This window comes from Podarcis bocagei (assembly GCF_964188305.1).
Source record: "Podarcis bocagei genome assembly, chromosome: W".
Taxonomy (NCBI): Eukaryota; Metazoa; Chordata; class Lepidosauria; order Squamata; family Lacertidae; genus Podarcis; species Podarcis bocagei.
The window spans coordinates 54,410,292-54,435,305 of NC_138131.1; the positions used below are offsets into that span (position 1 = coordinate 54,410,292).

A 25,014-nucleotide genomic window follows, 5' to 3' on the forward strand; every position below is an offset into this window, starting at 1 on the left:
CAAGAGTTTTATTGTTCTTTCAGTGATGGAGATTTAAGGGGTCTGATAAAGGGACCTCATAGTGAATGCATAACCCTTGTATACCCCTCCTCATTTGTGATGTGCTAGTGATGTAGTGATGATGTATCAACGATGCTGCTTGAAGTGTATTCTGGGGGGAAGAAGGAAGTTTTAAAAGTTGACATTGCCCCATGCTCGGGGTTCTTACTCCTGGGCAGACCTGTGGTGCAACAGTAAGAATCATGGTCTACTGACCACTGTTTTGCTCCAAATTACCGGGCTGGGACTTCCTCCTTTTACTGACAGCATGGACCCATGGGGGACAAGTGCCCCGGTGAGCTAGGCTGTCAAGGAGTCACTCACCCTGGAATTTTTTCGCTTAACAGCCATTGGCGCCAATACAGAGCAGGCTTCCTAAACCTTGGCCCTCCAGCTGTTTTCAAACTACAGTGCCCATCATCCCTGACCACTAGACCTGCTAGCTAGGGACCATGGAGCTGTAGGCCAAAAGCATCAGGAGGGCCAAGGTTGAGGAAGCCTGATAGAGAGCTCTACCTCTCTTTCAAATCAGAGCCGGCAAAGGCGGTGGAGTTCCTGCGCGGGTGCCTCGAGGCGGTTGGAGGATGGATGGCAGCTAACTGGTTGAGGTTGAATCCTGACAAGACTGAAGTTCTGTGGTGTGTGGGCGGGTGGGGGGGACTCCCTGGTCCTGAACGGGGCAACTGTGCCCCTGAAGGACCAGCTGCACAGTCTGGGGGTCATTTTGGACCCATGGAGGCACAGGTCTGTTCTGTGTCCAGGGCAGCTCTATCTGGGATGCAGGATAAGACCCTCCCTGCCCACGGACTCTCTTGCCAGAGTGGCGCATGCTCTTGTTATCTCCAGCTTGGACGACTGCAATGCGCTCTATGTGGGGCTACCTTACTGCAATTAATCCAGAATGTGGTAGCCAGACTGGGGGCCGTGAACAGCCGCAGAGACCACATAACACCAGTCTTGAAAGACCTGCATTGACTCCCAGTACGTTTCCGGGCACAATTCAAAGTGTTGGTGCTGACCTTGAAAGCCCTAAACAGCCCAGCAGATGAAACTTTCCTCTGGTTGTCAATATTAAGAGGATGCCAGCAAGATCAAACCTTTCTGTAAAATAAAGGATTTAAATCCAGTCTGACTGAGACCACATACCACCGGTCCCAAGAGATCTGCTTTGGCTCCCAGTACGTTTCCAAGCACAATTCATAGTGTCGGTGCTGACCTTGAAAGCCCTCAATGGCCTCGGCCCAGTAGACCTGAAGGAGCATCTCCACCCCGGACACCGGGGTCCCTCTCCCGAAGGCCTTCTGGCGCTTCCCTCCCTGCAAGAAGCCAAGTTACAGGGAAGCAGGCAGAGGGCCTTCTCGTGGTGACGGCCGCCCTGTGGAACGCCCTTCCATCAGATGTCAAAGAAATAAGCAATTATCTCACTTTTAAAAGACATCTGAAGGCAGCCCTGTTTAGGGAAGTTTTTAAATATTTAATGCTGTCTTGTGTTTTTAATATTTGGTTGGCAGCCACCCAGAGTGGCTGAGGATACCCAGACAGATGGGCAGGGTAGAAATAATAAATTATTATATATTATTATATATCCAAAGCCAACATGAAAGCATTCAAACTCTGACGGAACGGAGCGGCGCACACCTCTTCACAGCATAGACCCACCTTGTCCAGGCAAAGGTTCCCATGTCTCTCGGCAATAGCCTTTCGGAAGCCGTGAGACAGTGGATACAGCATGCTGTGATGGGGGTGCACCGAAGGGAGCCGGTTCTTCTCCAGCTGGTCAGCCACAATACTGACAAGCTTCTTCATTCTCTCATCGTAATCGGTCCAATCACAGACGATCTGAAAGGGGGCAAAGAAAACCAGGGTTCTAGATTCAGGTAGGTAGCCGTATTGGTCTGATGAAGTCAAAATATATATAAAAATTGTCCAGTAGTGCCTTAGAGACCAACAAAGTTTGTTCTTGGTATAAGCCAGGCACCCCAAGCCTTCGGCCCTCCAGATGTTTTAGACTACAATTCCCATCATCCCCGACCACTGGTCCTGTTAGCTAGGGATCATGGGAGTTGTAGGCCAAAACATCGGGGGGGGCGCAGGTTGGGGATGCCTGATATAAGCTTTTGTGTGCATGCACACTTCTTCAGATACACTGAAGCGGAAGTCCCCAGACCCTGATATACAGAGGGAGAAGTCCCCAGACCCTGCTATATAAGAGTAAGGAGAAGCCCCCAGACCCTGATATATAGTGGGAGGGTGAGTTGGGGTTTTTCTCCGAAGGGTAGTAGGAGTCAATGGGTATGGTCCACCTGCTGGCAACTGTGAATGACTGAAAAAACAAGGGATGGTACGCAGATGACCTGAAATAGTTTTAGGATATGTAATGAGACACAGTCGTCCACAGGTTGACCATACCGATTGAGTCCTACTACCGTTCAGAGAAATACCCCGCCCCACCCTCCCTCTAAATATCAGGGTGTGGGGACTTCCGCTTCAGTGTATCTGAATAAGTCTGCCTGCACATGAAAGCTTAGACACAGAACAAACTGAGTTGGTCTCTAAAGTGACATTGGACAATTCCTGAATTAGGTGACGCTTTTACCATTACCGTGGTACCTTGGGACTCAAACGCCTCGGTTCCCAAATGCCGGAAACCCTGGGAGTGTTGGCCCTTAAAACTCTGCCTCACCTGCAAACAGTGCGCCAGGTTGCAGTAAAGCGTGTTCTCACTAAAAGAGAGCACGTGTTGCGGATGGGGCCGAACAAAACTCCACTTGGTTGCCAGGCAGTATTAGATTCAAGGGGCCTGGAGCAGATTGGAGGATGGTGTTACTGGGGTAAATTTGATGTTGCCAATTTAGGGGTGGGATCAGTGGTTATTTAAGCAAGGTCCACAGCTTTCTCTTTCTCTTTCGCTGTGGACATCGGATCACATGGAGCACTTGGACTGTCTGGAGGACAGTGATGCAAACTTCTCATTGTCTGGTTACATTTCTTTATTTCCCCCTTCTTTTAATCCTCTTTAGTCCCTTAAATAATTTAATTCCCCTTTTTCCTGTTCAATTTCCCACCCCATCCCTTACCCTGCCCTGTGGGAAGATTCTCCCTGTATCTGTGGCTTGCCTTTCTGTCGCAAAAAGGTTTCCCCCATTTCTCCTGTTGTAAATTGTGGGGCTAGTCAGGGCTGTTCCCAGCTTAGCTGGAATCACTTTCGTTTATAGCACCCCCGAAGGTTGGCTTTATTTGAGTGTGTGCAGCGCTGTTGGCCAAATTTTAATCTAGCCTTGGGCGGGAGCACTATTTTGAGTTCCTTTAATATTGCTATGAGACTAAGATTCTCAAGAGCAGAGGCATGGAGCCCTATTCGGCCTGTGCATAACTTCCAAGCCTAAGTATGCTACAGGTAGCAGTTAATTGTTAAGTCTCTGACCTCTCTATAAGAATGTACCTGTTTGCAGGCTCAGTTGCTGCTAATGTATATCTGAGGCAGACAGAGGGCGGCAGAGGCTCTCTGTGCCTCCAATGACTATGAGCACTCTGTATATGCTCTTGAACTATGCTGTTTCTGAACAAGTTTATTTTCTTTAAGTTTGTTTTGCCCTGATAGTGGCGACTGCCATTTTAGAGATGAGCCATGGTGGCTTAGTGACAAAAGTGTAGGACTAGGACCTGGGAGACAGGGTTCATATCCCCCTCTTAGCCAGTTATATCAAAACAAAACAAACTGCTCCTTTTGGGCTATTCTGTTGCTGGGTAGTTCGGCCCATTTGTGAAAAAAGAACTTTGGGTTTCTTGAAGGGGTGCTTCCCTCTAAAAGGGCAAGCAGGGGTACCTGGACAAGCTGTGGGCTGCCTCAACTCTGCTATTTCACTGGAAACATTTATGCCTGGCCTAGCAGGTGATCCTAGGGCTTTGCCCTAGAATTCGATGGCCTGGAAGCGTTTCCGGCCTGAATAGTGTCCCCATGTGGTCCATGAAGCATTGGTTTCACCAGTTCCTTACATTGTTTAGTTTTTGCGGACTATGACTGGGCTTTTGCAAATGCCTCAAGAGCTTGCCTCTCCTGCAGGGGATGACTTGTGGACGCCCCAGGTGTCTTCTTCCGGAAGGAAGCATCTTCGAAGGCTGCAATCCAGGAGGAGGGCAAAGAGGAGCAGGGATCATGATTCAGACATCACCTTGGACCTCTACAGGGGTCAGGGTGAGGCTGTCCTGGGTCTTTAGGGATCATCCTGGATAGCTCAGCTGGTCAGCGCATAGTGCCGGTAATGCCTAGGTTGCAGGATTGGTCCCTATATGGGACAGCTGCATGCTCCCCCATTGCTCTACCTGGACACTTAGGTCCAGTGTCGAGGGCCTTTTGGTGGTCCCCTCACTGCGAGGGATGTAACAGGCGCCACGTTTGCAATATGCAAGCGGGAGAAAGCACCTTTGTGTGCCTGCACTGCAGTTTGCTCTGTGCGTTGCAGGGCACAGCGCTGCACGGGCTGCATTTGCATTGCATTGCGTGAGAGATTTGCATTTGCATTGCACAGAGGTTGTGTGCATTGCACAGAGGATGTGAGTGCATTGCACAGAGGGTGTGTGTATTGCACAGAGTGTGTGTGCATTGCACGGAGGGTGTAGTGGCATTGCACAGAGTGTGTGTGGTTTGGTGTTTTTTTTTTTGCATTGCACAGAGAGTGCATTGCACGGAGTGTGTAGTTGCATTGCATGGAGGGTAGTTGCATTGCATGAAGTGTGTAGTTGCATTGAACGGAGTTTGTAGTTGCATTGCATGGAGGGTAGTTGCATTGCATGGAGTGCGTTTTTGCATTGCACGGAGTGCGTTTTTGCATTGCACGGAGTGTGTAGTTGCATTGAACGGAGTGTGTAGTTGCATTGCATGAAGTGTGTAGTTGCATTGCATGGAGTGTGTAGTTGCATTGCACAGAGTGGGTAGTTGCATTGCATGGAGGGTAGTTGCATTGCATGGAGTGCGTTTTTGCATTGCACGGAGTGCGTTTTTGCACTGAATGTGTAGTTGCATTGAACGGAGTGTGTAGCTGCATTGCACGGAGTATAGTTGCATTGCATGGATTGTGTGAGCACTGCACGGAGTGTGTTTTTGCATTGCACAGTGTGTGTCTGAAAAGGAAGCTGGCTCGGCGGCAGTTTTGTCGGGACTTTTTTAGCGGTTCTGGCCAGCGTCGGCCCTGTAAATTTCCGTATTATGATGGCAGCACAAGATGCCCCCTGCCCAAGCGGGGCTGGAAGCTGGCAAGCAATACCTCAATACTTTTTGCCCATATTCCCATTTTATTTAGGGATCCAGTTGGATATCGTTGCTAAAACATACCACTTGCCTATGGAGAAGCTGTCTGCCTTGAAGGAAGTTATTTTGTAATACTTCCTCTGTAGCAAGTGATGCTTCATCAGATCCGATCTTGCTGGGTCACTTAATTAATCTTGCATGCAGAGTGGTTGCCCCAGGCCGCCCCTTCCCTTCCCACTAGGCCAGGCTGCCTGCGGCCTGAGGTCCCCTTACCTTTCTCATGCAATGGTTGCAATTCCTAAATGTTGAGGTCCCCTTACCTTTCTCATGCAATGGGATCTCATGCAATGGTTGCAATTCCTATATGTATGCAATAGTAGTTGGCCATGGCAGGATACTTGCACGGGGATTTTTCAGGTTCATGCTGATGCTGCTGGATCTTTGCCCTTTGGTTTTTTTTTTTTATTTCAGGGGCTGCTGGTGTGCAAAGCCATGGCCTCAAGCCCGGTATGGTGAGGCAATCATGTGACCTAACTTTTGAGTTTTCCCCATTGTAGTAGCAGTTCACATGTGGCCCGAGGAGTTCAGTGACCATCGGATCTGCTTTTGGTCTGATAACCAGGTAGTGGTGAGCGTCTTGGCTAAACAGTCCTCACGCTCCAGCAGAGTCTCCGCCCCTCCGCTCACGCTTTTGAGCTGCACCACTTAAGGTTTAATATTGTGCTTTCTGCTCTCCTGATTACGGGATCCTCTAATGATGTCTCTGACACTCTATCCCATTTTCAGATGGAGCACTTCAGATCCTGGGCTCCAGACTCAGCTATTGCCAGACTTTTCCAGACCACCTGTGGCATTTTGACAACAATTAGTAATTACAGAGAGCAGCAGCTTCCATTTCCCCTTCTGCTTTTAGCCCTTATGGGAAGGCCTGGATGGATTTCTTAGCCTTAAGCTGGCAGTCCTCGGCCATTCAGATGAACTGGCCCCCATCCTCTGAGCAGATCCTGCAGTATTTGGTCCACCTGCCGCAGATTGGGCGTGCTGTTATAACTATAAGAATTCAGTCCGCTGCAATGTCTGTTATACTGAAGCTTTATTTTTCAGAGACCCTTGCATAAAGTTTGTAATGCGCAGGGCCTTGGAAGGTTGGAATAGGCTCCAACCTCATAGGACAGTGGGCAGGAAGTCGGTCAATTTTACCTATGCAGGATCTGCAACAAGTTAAAACTTGTCTGCTGGTAAAAGATCAAGGCGAGACTCCTTTCAGTATTCCATTGCATTTTGGGCACTGAGGGTTGGGGAAATGGTTGTTGGAGCCAGCACAGGGCTGAGAGTCTGGAGGCTTATTGCTTCAGGACTTTTCCTTATCTGCTTTGGAGCTTGTCATTAGAGTTGGGAACTCTAAAACAGACTTAGTGGGCAAGAGTGCCACAATCAGGCTTCCCATTACACATGAGGAGGGCCCTTGCACGGTTATGGATACCAGAAAAATTTGGCTTTTCATTCCCCTGGGGGCTGGCCCACTCCTAGTGCATGAAAATGGGTTCCCGTTAGCCAGGCATTAATGTGCTTACGTCGTGCACCAGTTATTACGGCCTGCGGCTTGCCTACCACTGAACACGCCTCATTCCTTCCGAATAGGGCTGCTGCAACGGCTGCACACTGGGGGCCTGTCTGTAGACAGGATTGTGAATACGGGTCATTGGAAGTCTGACGCTGACAAGGGTTATATCAGGAAGTGTCACAATAATGTCTGTGCTGATGCTTGTCTGTTATTTCCTTTTCTCATAGGAGCAGCGGTGCACATTTGGGCCACAGCATTGTACACTGGGCTGGCAAGCGCGCTGACAAGTCTGGACTGGGGCGCCATCTCAGTCTTCCTGCCCATGTGGACATATACTGGATGTCCAGATGGGGAATGCTTTGGGAGGAGGTCCTTCCTTTGGTGCGGTCGAGTGTGACCTGTGCAGGTCCTCCCGCAGGGCTGGTGGTACAGCTGGGCGAGAATGATTTGCTGTCTTCCTCCAGCATAAGTTTGCATTCCTGCATGCAAGAGGGCTTGGATTGAGTTGATGGCAGCTCTCCCTGGACTCAAAATAATTTAAGGCATTTGGTTCAAGGTGGTCTGGAGGGGGGGTTGGAGCACCTGTCCCCTCCAATGCGCAAAGATATTCTATTAAAGGAAACCAAGGATTTGCCATGCTTTGTCAACCCCTTTCGAGGGGTAGGGCCATGCAAGAGTCCCTGGGAGCATTTGGGGTGAGCTTGAGTCTGATCCTGGTTCATTGCTCCCCCACGCTGTTTACTTGTACTGACGATATGGTGGGGCCCAGTCGTCAGTGCTGCCCTGCTGAGGTCAGGTGCAGCTAGTTGGGAACCAATGCCTAGACAAACTACCACCGAGCAGGCCAGAAAGCATGTTAATATGGCGGTGGAAAATAAAATAAATAAAGTAAATCAAATAAAATAAAATAACATATAAAATAAAATAACAAATAAAATAAAATAGGTCCTTGCTTTAGGTGGTTCTGTGATATTGCACCCTGCTATTTTCTTCAAGACTGTTCCCCTCTTTGGGGCAGATGGGGGGTGCATCTTTCCCCTATGGGGAACGACACCTGGCGGGATGCGATTGCCTTGGGATTCATTGCTCCCCCACAATGTTGCTGGTACTGACGATATGGTGGGGCCCAGTCGTCAGTGCTGCCCTGCTGAGGTCAGGTGCAGCTAGTCAGGAACCAGTGCCTAGACAAACTACCACCAAAGAGGCCGGGAAGCATGTTAATTAGGAAGTGTAAAATAAAATAAAATTAAAATAAAATAAAATAAAATAAAAATAATAAAGTAAAATAGGCTTTGCTTCAGGTGGTTCCGTGATTTTGCACCCTGTGATTACCTTCAAGGCTGCTGCCAGCTTTAGAGTGAATAATTCCCCTATAGGGAACGACACCTGGTTGGCTATGGTTGCTTTGGGATTGAAGGAAGGGTTGCATTTGTGAGTGGTTTGGCGGTGAGCTAAGGCTCTGTGGCGGTTAGGCATTGGTTAAATTGGTTGGTGGAGGGGTATGGATTGGCTGTGCCTGCCCCTCCAATGCTGCTGCTGACGGGTATTCCGTTAAAGGAATTCTGAAGCTTACCATCCCCTTCGTCCAAACCCTGACGGCAGGGTGCGGGCCGCGTAAGCTTCAAGGAGCAAGCGCGGAGTAGCTGAGGGCCTGTGACGCAGCTCCAGCTGACTCTGTCCCTTGTTCCTCCGGGACTGACTAGGGAGTCAGTGCTGTCCCCCAAGGCGGGGGGTGACAGATAGTCATAACCAATGCCTAAGCAACCACTCTCAATTTGTATGCAAATAAAGTTGTGGCCAAAATTATGCCAAAAACCTTAAACAAAAATTATGTGTGATGTGTGAGTTATTGGGGTAGGGGTTTTGGGGGACCTCAGCACGCAAAGCGTGTTCTCACTAAAAGAGAGCACGTGTTGCGGATGGGGCCGAACAAAACTCCACTTGGTTGCCAGGCAGTATTAGATTCAAGGGGCCTGGAGCAGATTGGAGGATGGTGTTACTGGGGTAAATTTGATGTTGCCAATTTAGGGGTGGGATCAGTGGTTATTTAAGCAAGGTCCACAGCTTTCTCTTTCTCTTTCGCTGTGGACATCGGATCTCCCGCCCGCCCTCCCTTGATTTGGGCTTGCGCTTTGACCTTGCTCTGCCTGTCATGGGGTCGTCCGCCTTGGTGCGGGGGCCCAGTAGGAATTTACCAATTGGCTGATTAGTGTGTGCCTCTTGGGTTTTGCCTACTGCTTAGCAAATCGTCACAACTTGTAAGGTTGGCGGTTAGGCATTGGTTAAATTGGTTGGTGGAGGGGTATGGATTGGCTGTGCCTGCCCCTCCAATGCTGCTGCTGACGGGTATTCCGTTAAAGGAATTCTGAAGCTTACCATCCCCTTCGTCCAAACCCTGACGGCAGGGTGCGGGCCGCGTAAGCTTCAAGGAGCAAGCGCGGAGTAGCTGAGGGCCTGTGACGCAGCTCCAGCTGACTCTGTCCCTTGTTCCTCCGGGACTGACTAGGGAGTCAGTGCTGTCCCCCAAGGCGGGGGGTGACAGATAGTCATAACCAATGCCTAAGCAACCACTCTCAATTTGTATGCAAATAAAGTTGTGGCCAAAATTATGCCAAAAACCTTAAACAAAAATTATGTGTGATGTGTGAGTTATTGGGGTAGGGGTTTTGGGGGACCTCAGCACGCAAGCGTCAGGAAAATCCGGCTTCAGTTTCAAGGCGGTGCAATACGAAGCAATTGCCTCTGGGATGTTTCCGGAATCCTAGAAAGGGAGGGATATTTCAGCAATTGCCACTAGCTTTTTTTCTCAACCATCAAAACCAAAGATGAAGAACAGACAGAAGGCACGATGATCCACACCTGGTAGACTTATAAAGTAACATTCAACAATCATTGGAATAGAACAGGGGTCGGCAAACTTTTTCAGCAGGGGGCCGTCCACTGTCCCTTAGACCTTGTGGGGGCCAGACTAGATTTTGGGGAGGGGGAAAAAGGAACGCATTCCTATGTCCCACAAATAACCCAGAGGTGCATTTTAAATAAAAGGACACATTATACTCGTGTCAAAACATGCCGACTCCCGGCTAGATTGAGAAGGCCATGGGGCCGTAGTTTGCCTCCCCATGCTATAGAATAATATTGAGTATCAGCATGTAAAAATTCAATAGAAACCTACTCTTAACAATTACAATAAATTGTAATTAATCGTACAATAAATGAATATTACAATGAATGATTATTGTAATTGATCATAGAATAAATGTTACAATAAATGGTTATAAAACAATGGCAAGTCACAGTGTCTACAATAGCCGCAGCGAGAATCTTAACAGACAAAGGATGGAAAGGAGAATCCCATCCCTACTAAGTTGGCGTAGCTAGCAAAAAGGCTAAAATACGCAGAATTAGCAAGATTATAATACAGGCAGAATTACGAGAGGTTTTGGAAGAAACATTTCATAGAGAACAGGACACTTGCAGAGTACAGTGGTACCTCTGGATGTGAATGGGATCCGTTCCGGAGCCCCGTTCGCATCCTGAAGCGAATGCAACCCGCATCTGCACGTCGCAATTCGCCGCTTCTGCGCATGACATCATTTTGAGGGTCTGTGCATGCGGCGAAACCCGCAAGTAACGTGCTCCGTTACTTCTGGGTCACTGCGGAGCGCAACCCAAAAATATTCATCCTGAAGCATATTTAACCCGAGATAGGACTGTATTGTCTAAATTTACAGGGGTGCCCAAATTTTCCCAAAGAGGGCCAGATTTGACATGAGGGCGGGGCAAATTTGTTGAGCTGTTTTAGGATTTAACCCCAAGGTTGTTGAGCTCTTTTTAGGATTGAAGTTGTTGAGCATTTGGGGGGGGGGGGGGGTTGCCCCAGTAAGTAAACCAGGTTACGCTCCCCGGCCACACGCTGGACATGTGTGGTCTAAAAAAAAATGTTGGGAAAATTTAAATTCTTTGGCAGGTGTGGATTGACAAAGGACAGCAGGAAATATGACAAAACCAATGCATTTTGAGATCTAGGAGAGACGAGCAAAAGGGCGCCATCGGAAATGTGACGTAGGGGTGATTGGAAGTCACAATGAGATTTTTGGGTGTGGAACTCCACCATACTTTCCGTCTATATAAGCCACCCTCTATTTGGGGGGGCTCAAATTTAAGAAAATGAGCCATTCACCCACCCAATCACCCGTATAAGACCTCCCCCCCATTTTTATTTCAAAGTAAAAATAGCAATTTTTTCATTTTCCTTTTAAAAAAATTATTTACAAACAAACACATAGACACAAAACAAAATTCGTATTACCCTACCACCCAAAATTTCAGACATTAAAACCACCCTCGTGGCTTCCCTCCACCGCCCCTCACCCTCCTATATAATATTTCACATTGCCATTTTTATTTCCCCCCTATTTATTTATTTATTTTTGATTTCATTTTACATGCTAGTTGCCGTACATTTTCAACACTATACATTACATATATGGATTCCCCACATCTAACCCTATACACAACTCAGCATTTACCCAAATACCCACGTGACTTCCTTCACTCACATTCACATTGCAATTTTTATCTAAATTTATATTTCTTAACTCTTTTAACTTACTATTTATTATTATTATAAACCAGATTTACAAACATTAAACCAAACATATCAACATGTTAGTTTTTGAACAGTACTTGAACACATAATCTTCAAACCATTTCCATTATATTTTTATTTTCCAGTTTGATTGGTACCTTATTACTGCACTTGACCTTGCCAGTTCTATAAATTCAATTAGTTTCTTTATCCAGTCATCCTTTGTGGGTATATATTTCCTGTTCCAGTTTTGTGCAAGGAGTAGCCTTGCTGCAGCTGTCGCGTATAAGAATAATATCTTCCCATCTTGTGGTATTTCTTTACCTCTTATACTCAGTAAATATGCCTCTGGTTTTCCCCTCTAAATTAATTCTGATCATCTTTTTTATTTCCTCATGAATTTTTTAACGTTTCTGTAGCCCCACCATAAACGTATCGGCGTGCCCTCTGCCTCCTCAGACTTCCAGCATAAATTCCAATTCTCCCCTTTTTCTTTTTGTGCCCCATCTCGGTTTGGGACGGCTTTTGCCAGTTGTTTTCCTTTTGTAAAAACTAAGATTCCCCTGCTGCCCCCCCCCCCGTTTTTTTTTAAAAAAATAGATTTAGCAGAGACACAAAGCTTACCTTATGGATGGAAGCGAGGTTGCTGTGGGCATCGGCAAACGCAGGATTTATCTGGATTGCTCTTGTGTAGCATTGCAGAGCTCCCTGGACGTCTTGCATTTCCTTCAAGGTGTTCCCCATGTTGGAATAGGCGTCTGCAAAAGTGGGACTGATTCTGACATGGAGGGGGAGAGAAAAAGTGCCATTTTGGTACAAAAATACTCTGAAGTTACGCTGGAAATGTAAGGGTCAAGAAGGCTCTTTCTATCCTATACGGTGGTCTTTAGGGCAGTTCATTAAAAAAACTTTTTTAAAAAATGCCTTCTCCAAAGCCTTCACAAAATAGGAAAACGTCCAAGAAAACAGCTATTTTCATGGAGGGTTGAGATATTAACTGATATGCACAAAATTTCAGATATAGCTATATAATCCCTAGTGTAGTAAGATAAGACCTTGGGAGCAGGCATCTTCAAAAAAGTGTTTTTTATGAACCACCCTAGTGGTCATGTGAGACAGTGAGACCTTGGTTCTCAAATGTTTTTTATACAGGTTTCTTTATACAGAAGGTTTTTTATACAGAAAGGTTCAGCATTGTGGCATCCTCTTCATACGGACAAGCAGCACTTTCCTTTTGGGAAATTCCATGCTCCTCAATTCTGGCAATTATTAATCACTCTCAATTCCACCCTAATAATTGCCACCTGCCCGGATTTTAACTTGTCTGAATTAATTTTTATTTGAATTACTTGATGTCTGCTTTTAGGCTCGTTGTGTTGTTTTTATGATGTTAGCTGCTCTGAGCCCAGCCTTGGCCGGCGAGGGTGGGATACAAACAAAAACAAATTATTATTATTATTATTATTATTACTACTACTCAAACGCTTTGGTTCCCAAATGCCGAAAACCCAGAAAAAGTGTTCCAGTTTCCAGGCGTTTTTCGGAAGCCAAACATCAAATTTGGCTGTCAGCTATTCTTTCTGGGGCGCCTGCACCAATCAAACAGACTTCGGGAACAGATTAAGTTTGGTGCTTTGGTTTTTGCAATTTATGTGGTGTTTTTGTTTCGGAGGCTTTTTTGGTTCATTTGTTTTTGCGACTGTGCGGATCCCAGTTTAGTTACTGATTGATTGATTGATTGATTGATTGTGTGATTGCAGAAACGGATAGAAGCCCCGGTCCCCATCCGAACAATGACTATCATCAGTGCAGGTGAGGAAAAAAAATAATTTTCATTTTTATCATTTACAAGACTGTTGTATTTATTTTAGAGTACAGTACATGGATGACTGCTTTCATTTTAGGGATCAGTGGTCTCGTTAGATAGTAAAATTCATGTTAAATGGCTGTTTTAGGGATTGTTTTTCAAAGTCTGGTACGGATTAATCCGTTTTGCATGACTTTCTATGGGAAAGTGCACCTTGGTTTTGGAACACATTCAGTTTGAGAACCAAGGTACCACTGTATAATTAACTGGGGGGGGGAGAGAACATTTGTGTAAAAACCAGAAGCCTTTCTAATAGGTTTAACGGGTGAAGAAATACCAAGAGACCTAAAAAGACAGTGTATTCTATTTATGCCAGAATGTTCTTAGCCCGGATGTGGAAGGAAGAGAAGGTCCCAACAAAAGAAGAGTGGATTATCAAAATGACTGTGAAGATCAGACATCAAGATGATAGGAAATTTAAGCAAAGAAAAAAGTTAAAAGGACAAAATGGGGAAAATAATGAAGATGAAATGTGAAAAAGCATGGTGCAAAAACCTTAAGGATATAACCATCGTTAGTTCAAAGATGGCAAAATTAAGGGAGAATGAGATAGGCAGGAGAAGTAAATATTTAAAAAACCAGAAGAGGGAAGCTGGGGGAGATTGGGATTCATCTATGCTGTCTGCAAGAATGATGTTTGTGTTGAATATAAAATGCTAAAACTTAATAAAAACTATTTATATATATAAAAAAATTAAACAAGAATGGGAAAAATTTATTGAATACCTTAAAGATACATATTTAGAAATAATAATAATAATAATAATAATAATAATAATAATAATAATAATAATAATAATAATAATAATTGTATCCCGCCCTCCCTGGCCGAAACCGGTCTTAGGGCAGCTAACATCAAATATATAACATTAGTATAAAATCAAACAATAATTAAATTACCTCCTAAAAACAAATCGGGATCAAATTAAAATCGAATTAGATGGTTTTCCACAGGCAGGATTGATATAACATTGATGAAGCCAAAGTAGCAAATAAGGAAATGGAATAGAACGAATCATTGTAATTACATGCAAAAAAAGATGGCAAAATATGGAAACGGGGGGTGGGGGGTGGGGGAGAGTCCAAGGGGTTTGTATAATCCCAGTATTGTATATATTGAAAATGTTTGGAGTGTATGGAAATAAAATGATAAAATAAAAAAACTGAATAATAATAATAATAATAATAATAATAATAATAATAATAATAATAATAAAATTATTTATATCCTGCCCTCCCCAGCCGAAGCCGGGCTCAGGGCGGCTAACAACAATCAAAATAGTCCAACATTTTAAAACATTCATTATAAAATTAATTAAATCAAATTAAAATCAAATTAATGGCAACCATCAAGCAAAATTCTGTGCAGGTTGCCAGAGGAGGGAGTCAGACTGCGCCCTGACCAAAGGCCTGGTGGAACAGCTCTGTCTTGCAGGCCCTACGGAAGGATGTCAGGTCCCACAGGGCCCTAGTCTCTTGTGACAGAGCGTTCCACCAGATTGGAGCCGCAGCCGAGAAGGCCCTGGCTCTAGTTGAGGCCAACCTAACCTCTCTGTGACCTGGGATCTTTAGGGTGTTTTTATTTGCAGACCGTAAATTTCTCTGTGGGACATACCAGGAGAGGCAGTCCCATAGGTACGAGGGTCCTAGGCCGTATAGGGCTTTAAAGGTTAAAACCAGCACCTTAAACCTGATCCTGTACTCCACCGGGAGCCAGTGCAGCTGGTACAGCACCGGATGGATATGATCTTGCAGCGAAGACCCCGTAAGGAGTCTCGCCGCGGCATTCTGCACCCGCTGGAGTTTCTGGGTCAGTCTCAAGGGCAGCCCCACGTAGAGCGAGTTACAATAATCCAGTCTGGAGGTGACCGTCGCGTGGATCACAGTGGCTAGGTCAGGGTGAGAGAGATAAGGAGCCAACTGCTTAGCTTGGCGGAGATGAAAAAATGCCGCCTTTGTTATAGCTGTAATCTGCGCCTCCATGGAAAGGGAGGTGTCGAAGATTACACCCAAACTCTTAACGGACGATGCTGGCACTAATTGCACCCATGCAAGAGATGGGAGTTGCCCCCTCAATCCCATATCGCTCCGTCCCAGCCAGAGGACCTCTGTCTTCGAAGGATTTAACTTCAACCGGCTCCCACGTAACCATCCAGCCACAGCTTCCAGACATCTGGTCAGTGTATCTGGGGCCGAGTAAGGATGGCCATCCATCAACAGATAGAGTTGGGTGTCATCGGCATACTGATGGCAACCCAGCCCAAAACTCCGGACAAGCTGGGCGAGGGGGCGCATAAAGATGTTAAAAAGCATCGGGGAGAGTATCGCACTCTGAGGCACTCCACACACCAAGGAGTGGCGCGATGACAATTCCCCCCCAAGCGCCACCCTCTGTCCCCGACCGGAGAGAAACGAGCGCAGCCATTGAAGGACTGTGCCCTGGATCCCCACGTCGGCAAGGCGGTGGTCGAGAAGTTCGTGATCGACCATGTCGAAGGCTGCTGACAGGTCTAGAAGAATCAGCAGCCCCGACCCGCCTCGATCCAGCTGCCTGCGGAGATCATCTGTTAGGGCGACCAGAGCCGTCTCGGTCCCATGACCAGCGCGGAAGCCGGACTGGAATGGATCGAGAGCAGATGTTTCATCCAGAAACCTACCAAGCTGTTCAGCAACCGCTCTCTCAATCACCTTACCCAGGAATGGAAGATTCGAAACCGGGCGGTAATTGGATAGATCTAAAGGATCTAATGATGTTTTCTTTAAGAGCAGACACACCACTGCCTCCTTCAGTTCCCCTGGGAATATCCCAGTGCCAAGGGACAAATTGATGATATCCCCCAGGGGGGCCCGCACCTCGTCTGGACACGCTCTAATCAGCCAGGACGGGCACGGGTCAAGAGGACAGGTGGTGGGCTTTCCAGCTCGGAGGAGTCTGTCCACATCGGCTGGGGATATCCGGTCAAAGTGGTCCAATACTGGACCCGAGGACAGTCGAGGGGCCTCCAGTTCCTTTATTGTATCCAAATTGGCAGGGAGGTCATGGCGGAGCAACAGGACCTTCTCCGCAAAAAAGCTCGCAAATGCCTCGCAGCTGTGTGTCGAATTGTTATTTAAATTTGGCTGTCCTTCAAGGGACAAAAAATAAAATAAAAATAAAAATAAAAAATAAAAAACCTAAAAGAAAAAGAGAAAGTGCTTTATCCACAAGAGGAGAGCTTTCCCACAGGCACCAGACCAGCGCATGAGGAGTAATAATAATTATTATTAACAACAACAATAATTTATTATTTATACCCAGCCACTCTGGGCGGCTTCCAGCAAAAGATTAAAATACAGTAAGGAGGAGCTCTTTCAATCTATTTTCCCCATGGCTTTGGAAGCTCACCTGATGGCCTCCTTGTAGTGCATGAGGGCCTCCTGGAGCTTCCCCTGCTGTTGCAAAACACTGGCTAAATTTGAATGCGCAGCTGCAAACTCCGGGAAGACCTGCGGGGAAGAAGCTCACTCTTAGTTTCCCTGAGAAGCATTCTAAAGAGACGGAGGCCGCTCTTTGAGGCTCAAAGGTTGTGGGCGTGAAATAAATCCTCATTTGGATTGACTTGCAAAAATTAAGGAGGAGGAGGAACCTATGGACTGCCTTTTTAGCATGCATAGGAAATACTGTTGGGAGATCAGACTGTCAAATGACCAATGCCGTATTTTAAAGAGCCCCTCTTTGATGCTCAAATGTGGCAGGGGCTGGCTGCAAAATAAATCACCGTTTGGAATGATTTGTGGTAATGATAATAATAATAATAATAATAATAATAATAATAATAATAATAAAGGGCCTATGAACTGCCTTTTTCGTACGCATAGGAAATACTGTTAGAAAATAAGACTGTCAGGGGTCAAGCTCAGCCGACACAGAGAACAGCATGTGCCCAGCTTTTATTTCAATTTCTGTACCGTTCCTTAACACCTTGCATTGTTCTTCTGATGAAAAAGCAGATTTTTGGTCATTCCAGGAGGCCTAGGAATATAAAAAGGGGGACAGACCCTCTTCCTTCCAAAAGGGACTTATCGGACCATGCTTTGTCGAGCCTCAAAATGCTACTTCACTTTCACTTCTTCACCATTATTTCCGTTATTGATCAAGAAAAATTTGATCGGCGATTTTTAAAAAGACCCAGACTAGGAGTCCAGGGTACGCATGCCTAACCCTTATATGTCAATTTAATTGTTGTAATTCTCCACGCACGTACCTCAAGAGCTTTCCGGTAGAGGCGGACAGCCTTCTCGATATTCCCTTGTTCTCGCTTGATGTTCGCCAGGTTATTAAGAGAATCCGCGTGAGTCGGACATAAACGGAGAGCTGTATTGTAGCATTCCTCGGCTTCGGCAACCTTCGAAACACAAAACAGAGTTTTTACACGAATATTAGTATGTCTTTCACAGGAGCCCAAAAGGCTGCTCTGTGATGTGATGGCTGGATTGAGGTTTGATACGGCCCCTCAGCTCCTGACGGTAACTTGGTATTAGAGCGGTTCATAAAAAACTCTTTTTTTGAAAATGCCTGCTCCAAAGTTCTTCTCTTACCAACAGTAGAGATTATATAGCTATATCTGGAATGGCATGCATATCAGTTAATATCTTATATATATATATGCCAGCTGTCCTTTGTCAACAACCAATTGTTGCTGTTTTTTATATTGAATATATGCTATATGGTAACTGTTGCACCTCATAGGTAACTCAAGCCTTCTGCACGTCACAAAAGATGTATTTTATCAAAGTCATTGTTGAACTGAAATACAATTAAGAAGTATATTAATAGTGAAATGCAATTAAGAAGAAGCATATTAACAGTAAAACCCCACAATTGTTGAGCCTTTTTTAAGGATTTGACCCCAGAGGTGCTGACCTTTTTTTAGGATTAAAGTTCTTGAGCTTTTTGGGGGGAAGTTTTGCCCTAGTAAATAAACCGCCACGAGGGCCGGATTAAATCGACCAGAGGGCCAGATTAGGCCCCTGAACTGGACTTTGGACATGCCTGGTCTAAAAGAACATTGGGAAAATTTAAATTCTTTGGCAGGATAGCAGGAAATATGACAAAACCAATGCATTTTGAGATCTAGGAGAGATGGGTGGAAGGCCCCCAAAGTGGACTTTGGACATGCTTGGTTTAGGGGAACATAAATACAAGAGCAGACTAATCCGATTCAAACTCTCTTTCCCGCACACTTACCGTCTTTTGCAAGATGTATTTAAGGAAGACAGTAAGGGAAATGGTTTTGGTCATACTAAATCAAAATTAAGAGACAGAGTTGCTAGATAGTAAAAGAAAATCATTGCCAAAAACGTATAAGAATGGCATACAAAGGATGAAGAAGTTAAGTCGGTTATGATTAAATGGGCTCAAGATTTTGGTCATAACATTGAATTAGATAAGTGGGAAAGATTATGGGCAAAAACAATTTATTGAATGTACAGCACTAATTAAAAATTTAATGAAGATTTACGTATAGGTGGTATTTGACGCCGACTAAACTTGCTAAAATATATATAACTCAAGATAAGGCACGCTAGAAATGCAAGGAGAAGGAAGGGAATTTCGTCCATAGGTGGTGGATGTGCACTAAAGTCAAAGTCTACTGGGATATGATTTACAAAGAATTGAAAAAGATCTTTAAATATACTGTTATTAAAAAAACCAGAGGCTAATTTTTGAAAGTGATTTACAAATGCTAAAGTAAATTGTTTTAAGTAGAGTAAGAAGGTAAATAGGGCGATATATGTTCAGGTAGGCAGCTGTGGTGGTCTAACGCAGTTGAAATATATAAAAAATATATAAATTGTCCAGTAGCACATTGCAGACCAACTCAGTTTGGTCTTGGTAGAAGCTTTTGTATCTGAAGAAGTGGACCTGCATACAAAAAATTATACCAAGAAGAAGCCAAGTTTAGCAAGCCCTGTTTAGGGAAGCTTTTAATGTTTGACGGACTATTGTATTTTAATATTTTGTCGCCAAGAGTGGCTGGGGAAACCCAGCCAGATAGGCGGGGTATAAATTTATTATTATTATTATTATTATTATTATTATTATTATTATTATTATTATCATCATCATCATCATCATCATCATCATCAGGTGCTACTGGACAATTTTTAAAGGGTGATATAGAAATGCTAAGAGGATCGTGACTGCTTAAGAAAGCCAGGGAGTGGGAGCGGGCAGTGGCGTAGCGTGGGGGGTGCCAGGGGTGCCGGCCGCACCGGGCGCAACATTTTGGGGGGCGCGTTTGGCCGGCCCCCCTCGAGGAAGCGGGAACCTCTCCAAGGCGCAGCGCGCCGTCAGTGGAGGAAAAGAGCCGCGCAGCAGCATCAGCAGCAGCAGCAAAGCCGGGAGGAGGAGGAGGTGGAGCGAATGCACTCATGCTTGCTTTGCAGCCAGGAGGAGGGGGTGGAGCTGAGGAGGAGGGAGGGAAGGAGAGCCATGCCAGCAAAGCGGGCAGCAGCCGCTTACACGCGAGGAGGGACAGACGGGAGCCATAGCGAGCCGGAAAAAGCGCTGCGTAGCCAGCAACAGCTGCTGCAGCCTCAGCTAGCAAAGGTCCGTGCGCTCTCTAAACGGAGCAATGAGGCTGCAGAGGGACGGCAGGGCACAGGAGGGCTCTGAGCCACGAGCGCAGTGAAAACCAGTAAAAAAGTTTTTTAAAAGGCTGCTGGGGACAGGAGGGCACGGGATGAGGGAGAGGGGGAAATTACAATTCTCCCAGCGTCTCAGCTGATCCGCTGAGCAGGACTTGGGTTGCAGGGGATTCACCATTAGCTGTGTAAAGCAGCAAAGAGGGAGAGAAGGAGCAAAGCGGGAGTGGAAAGGAGCTGCTTACACTGCTGTGAGTGGCTGCTGTCCGGTTGGCTCCTTTAAAGCAACAGTGCTCTTTCCCTCCCCCTTCCCCGCTCAGCTCTCCGAAAAGCTCCTTCTCCACCCACCCCATGCGAGCTCCTTTTCCCCTTAGACCCCCCTCCTGCATTATTAGCCACATCCTTCTCCACCCACCCCACGCGTGTTCCTTGTCCCCTTAGCAGTGGCGTAGCGTGGGGGTGCAGGGGGGTGGCTGTACTGGGCGCAACATCTGGGGGTTAGGGTTAGGGGGCGCAAATCCACGGGTTAGGGGGCGCAAATTACTTGCCTTGCCCCGGGTGCTGACAACCCACGCTACGCCACTGGGAGCGGGGGAGGGGGGAGGGGAGTCGACGCTTGGTATGAGCAAAGTTGTATGTGACGATATGACAAAGGAAAAAATAAAAGAGGACTTCTTCTAGGTTCTGTACCCCAAATCCCCCCCCAAAGAGCCCAATTTCGAGGTCACCATCATCCGGAAGGCTTTTTTCAGCAAACCCTCTGACATACAGAAAGCAAAAGGGACCGGTTTCATTTTCTTTTTTTAATTTTTATTTTATTTATAACATAGTCCACAACAACTCATACATACAAACAGACCCACCACCATTGACTAATTATCAAAATTAAACTCCTATCCCCTTACACAAAGAAAACATAACATAAAAATAAAAGACTTTATTCTGTTAAATGGCCGCCTTATTTACCTCTTGTATACTATTTCTTTTGTATGGGATTATTACAATTTTTCCTAATTATGACTTAAACCACAAAGTCTCCTGTAGAAATTAATTGAAACAAGTCCAAGTGTATATTTTGGGGCACTGTTTGGTAAAGTATTCTCTGCATTTTCCCCATTCCTTTTGGAATTCTTGTCTGGGTTGTGCCCTAATTGTCTCTGTTAATCTGGCCAATTCAGCATGGGGTAAAAGCCTAAGAAAAAGCTAAACAACTTCAATCCTAAAAAAAGTTCAACAATTTAAACCCTAAGAAAAGAGCTCAACAACTTCAATCCTTAAAAAAAGTAAACAACTTTGGTCGGCCCTTATGGCCCTTCACTTCATCAAATCTGGCCCTCTTTGAAAAAAGTTTGGACACCACTGCCTAATAGGAAAGTTTCTGTATTTTTTTTTCACAGGCCCACCAGAAATGTATAAGTGTCCCTTCTTCTTTACTGCACCTCCAGCACAGTTTTTTTGTTTTATACATTTTAGCTATTTTGGCAGGTGTTAAGTACCATCTATAAAACATCTTTTATATAGATGTTCCCCCCACCCCAAGGCAAAAGGGACCAGTTTCTTACGCTGCCTTTCTCTTTCAGCGCGTTGGCCAGGTTGCAGTAGGCGTCAGGGAAGTGGGGCTGGAGCTCAATGGCCCTCTTGCAGTGGCGTAGCGTGGGTTGTCAGCACCCGGGGCGAGGCAAGTAATTTGCGCTCCCTAACCCGTGGATTTGCGCCCCCTAACCCTAACCCCCAGATGTTGCGCCCGGTGCGGCCGGCCCCCCCTGCACCCCCCACGCTACGCCACTGCCCTCTTGTAGGTATCGATTGCCAGATCGATCAGCCCCTGTTCGTAATACACACATGCCAGGTTGCCGTGGACAACAGCGTGGTTGGGACTCAGGCTCAGGGCCCGTAGGTAGGCTGCAACGGCTCTGAAATGAGATCAAGGACTGGTTCAGTTTCATTGTCACCAGGGTGGATAAAAATCTGTTTTTTTAAAAATAAAATGCTTTGGGAGGACGATTAAGAGGATCGAGGCGGGCCGGGACTGCTGATTCTTTTAGATTTGTTAGCGGCCTTCGACATGGTCGATCACAAACTTTTGGACCACCGCCTTGCCAACGTGGGGATTCAGGGCACAGTCAGACAATGGCTGTGCTCCTTTATCTCAGGTCGGGGACAGAGGGTGGCGCTAGGGAGGGAGTTGTCGCTGCGGCACTCCTTGTTGTGTGGAGTGCCGCAGGGCACAATCCTTTCCCAGATGCTTTTCAATATCTTTATGCGCCCCCTTGCCCAGATTGTCCGGAGTTTAGGGCTGAGTTGTCGTCAATATGCTGATGACACCCAACTTTATCTGTCAATGGACTCGGCCCCAGACACACTGACCAGATGCTTGGAAGCCGTGGCTGGGTGGCTGCGTGGGAGCCAGTTGAAGTTAAATCCTTCGAAGACAGAGGTCCTCTGGCTGGGTCAGGACAACATGGGGTTGGGGGGCCAACTCCCATCTCTTGTGGGGGCGCAATTAGTGCCAGAGCCTTCTGTCAAGAGCTTGGGTGTAACCTTCGATGCCTCTCTTTCCATGGAGGCACAGGTTGCAGCCACAGCAAAGGTGGCATTTTTCCACCTCCGCCGTATTAAGGAATTGGTTCCTTACCTTTCTCGCCCTGATCTGGCCAGTGATCCATGCGATGGTCACCTCCAGGCTTGATTATTTTAACTCGCTCTATGCTTAGACTCACTCTGACACCCTATATGGGATTTGGTATATAAATTTTCCCGTGGCTTTTTTTGCTGGCCCATGTAGCACCAGCATGGATAGCTGGCTTGGGTGAATAGCTGATGTTTCCTCCCTTTGTAGTCTTGATGAGGCTGCATTTTAAGCTGTATTTTAATTAACTGGGGTTTTTTTCTATTCTATTTTATTGTAATTTATATTTGGTGTTAGCCGCCCTGAGCCCGGCCCTGGCCAGTGAGAGCGGGGTAGAAATAAATAAATAAATAAATAATTCGGGGAAGAATTATTTGTTTTAAGTTTTTCATGTGTGCAAAAACTCAGTCCAAGTTTTTCTTGGGGAAAAAATGTTTCAGCACATCAGTTAAGCAACATGGATACATATGCTACCATGTTACTGTTTTAGTGAAATAAATTGCTTAAATTGTTATGAAGGAATGACCGCTCCCCGCTTAAAATGGGGGGCGCCCTTTGCGTGGACGCGTGCAGCCCCTAGATCTGGAGCGGCTCCAACAGCATAGGCTTGGCTTTGCCTTCCCTCAGGTGGGATACCTGGAGGTCTCCACCTACCTCAGTCAGTTGTCCAATCCCACCTGGGGGAAGCGTTGCCAAGGAGACCAGGCCAGGTAGGGGAGGGATTACCTGCCCACACAATAGAGGGAGGATCTTACCTAGGAATCCACACTTGGCTCCAGAGCTTCTCCCACCCTACCCACCCTCAGTTAAGGTCTTATTTTGCAGGTTAACTTTTCTTCACAGGTTTTGCAGGTTAACTTTTCTTCACAGGTATGCGGGCGCTGCTACGTTAAGGTCGCTGTTAAAGGGCCGGAAAGGAATTTCCCTGCATTGGCAGGTTTCGCCTTTCCCGTAGCAAAACGTCACAACTTTGGCGGTATCAGGCCTTGGGCGGAATCCTTTTGTCCATCTTCCTCTTGCGGCGGCGATACCAGGGTTCCCCGTTAAAGGGGTTTTCTGGAGGGAGGCTTTGGCCGTACACCGAAAGGTCGTCATTGCTCCCTCCTGCGGCGGCGTTACGGGGGCGGCCATCTCTGCTTGAACATATGTTCTCCAGAGCCGGCCCATCCCCCCCACACACACTGGATAACCCTGATGCTCCCTAGGTCCCCGGCTGGGGACCGGGGAGGGAGAACGCCCAATGCCTGAGCCAAGGTCTACCCACATTTGAAATTTAATAAAGTTGTGGCCAATTTAATCCCATAGCACGTTGTCTTGAGTCGTTATTCACATGACGGGGGGACCGTGCAAGATCTGGGGACTCCGCCTGTCCACGCAAATGTTTCTTTTCTCCTTCCAATCAAGTACAGCAGAAAAGTTGTTCAAATAAAAAGTGTTCACTTATTAAAACTCACCATCATTTCGTCACAATCGGGCTGTATATAGCAGAACCAAATCATTTTGATATAACTGTAGAAAAGACTCTGAAGTTAGGATTCCAAAAAGGAAACCTGCCTCCGATTGTCAATATTAAGAGGATGCCAGCAAGGCTGAACCTTCCGGTAAAAGGGGGATTTAAATCAAGTCTTATGGATTTGGGATTTAAATCAATTTGCTTTAAATAAAATCAACCCTCTAGGCAACAATGGGAGTTAGTTTGGGTATGGGTGCAACCACTAAACTGAGAATATAAGACGTAATGTGATTATACGCAAAACCAATAAAAAACATTTATATAAAAAAGAGAATATAAGCTCTATGCCTATTTGCTTACCTGTCAAATATACGCGCCTCCTTCAAGACGTTCCCCAGATTAATGTAAGCATCCAGGAAGTTGGGGTCCAGGGTCACCGCCTGAAAATATTTAAGATAATAGATTTTTGTTACTAATACAGTCATACCTCAGGTTGAAGTAGCTGCGGGTTAAGCATTTTCGGGTTGTGCTCCGTGGCGACCTAGAAGTAACAGAGCGCGTTACTTCCGGGTTCTGCAGCTTGCGCACGTGCAGACACTCAAAATGATGCCACACGCATCTACGGAAGCAGCAAATTGTGACCCGAGCATGTTCGCTTCAGGATGCGAACGGGGCCCCGGAACGGATCCCGTTCGCATCCAGAGGTACCACTGTATAACAGCATGGTTACTTTTAAATAAGTGGGTCAACTTTGACCTAGGCTGCCTCCTACCTACCTTCCTACCTTATCGATCTACCGACTTTATCTTATTATCTATCTACTTGCCTACCTATCTTATCTATCTATCTACCTACCCTATCTATCAAATCTATCTACCTACCTACCATCTAATCCAGGTGTGGCCCAACTTGGCCCTCCAACCCCCATCATCCCTACCTAACAGGACCAGTGGTCAGGGACAATGTGAGTTGTAGTCCCAAAACAGCTGGAGGGCC

General features: G+C 46.1%; 1 long non-coding RNA gene across 1 annotated transcript; it reads right to left on the reverse strand.

Annotated features, from left to right (window-relative positions):
• Positions 1-21,723: 21,723 nt before the first annotated feature.
• LOC308578085 lies at positions 21,724-25,001 on the reverse strand. Its single transcript, XR_014003833.1, has 3 exons — positions 24,849-25,001; positions 24,379-24,505; positions 21,724-21,849 (listed from the first exon to the last, which is right to left on the reverse strand). It is a non-coding gene; the product is annotated as an uncharacterized lncRNA (long non-coding RNA).
• Between the last annotated feature and the right edge of the window lie 13 nt (positions 25,002-25,014).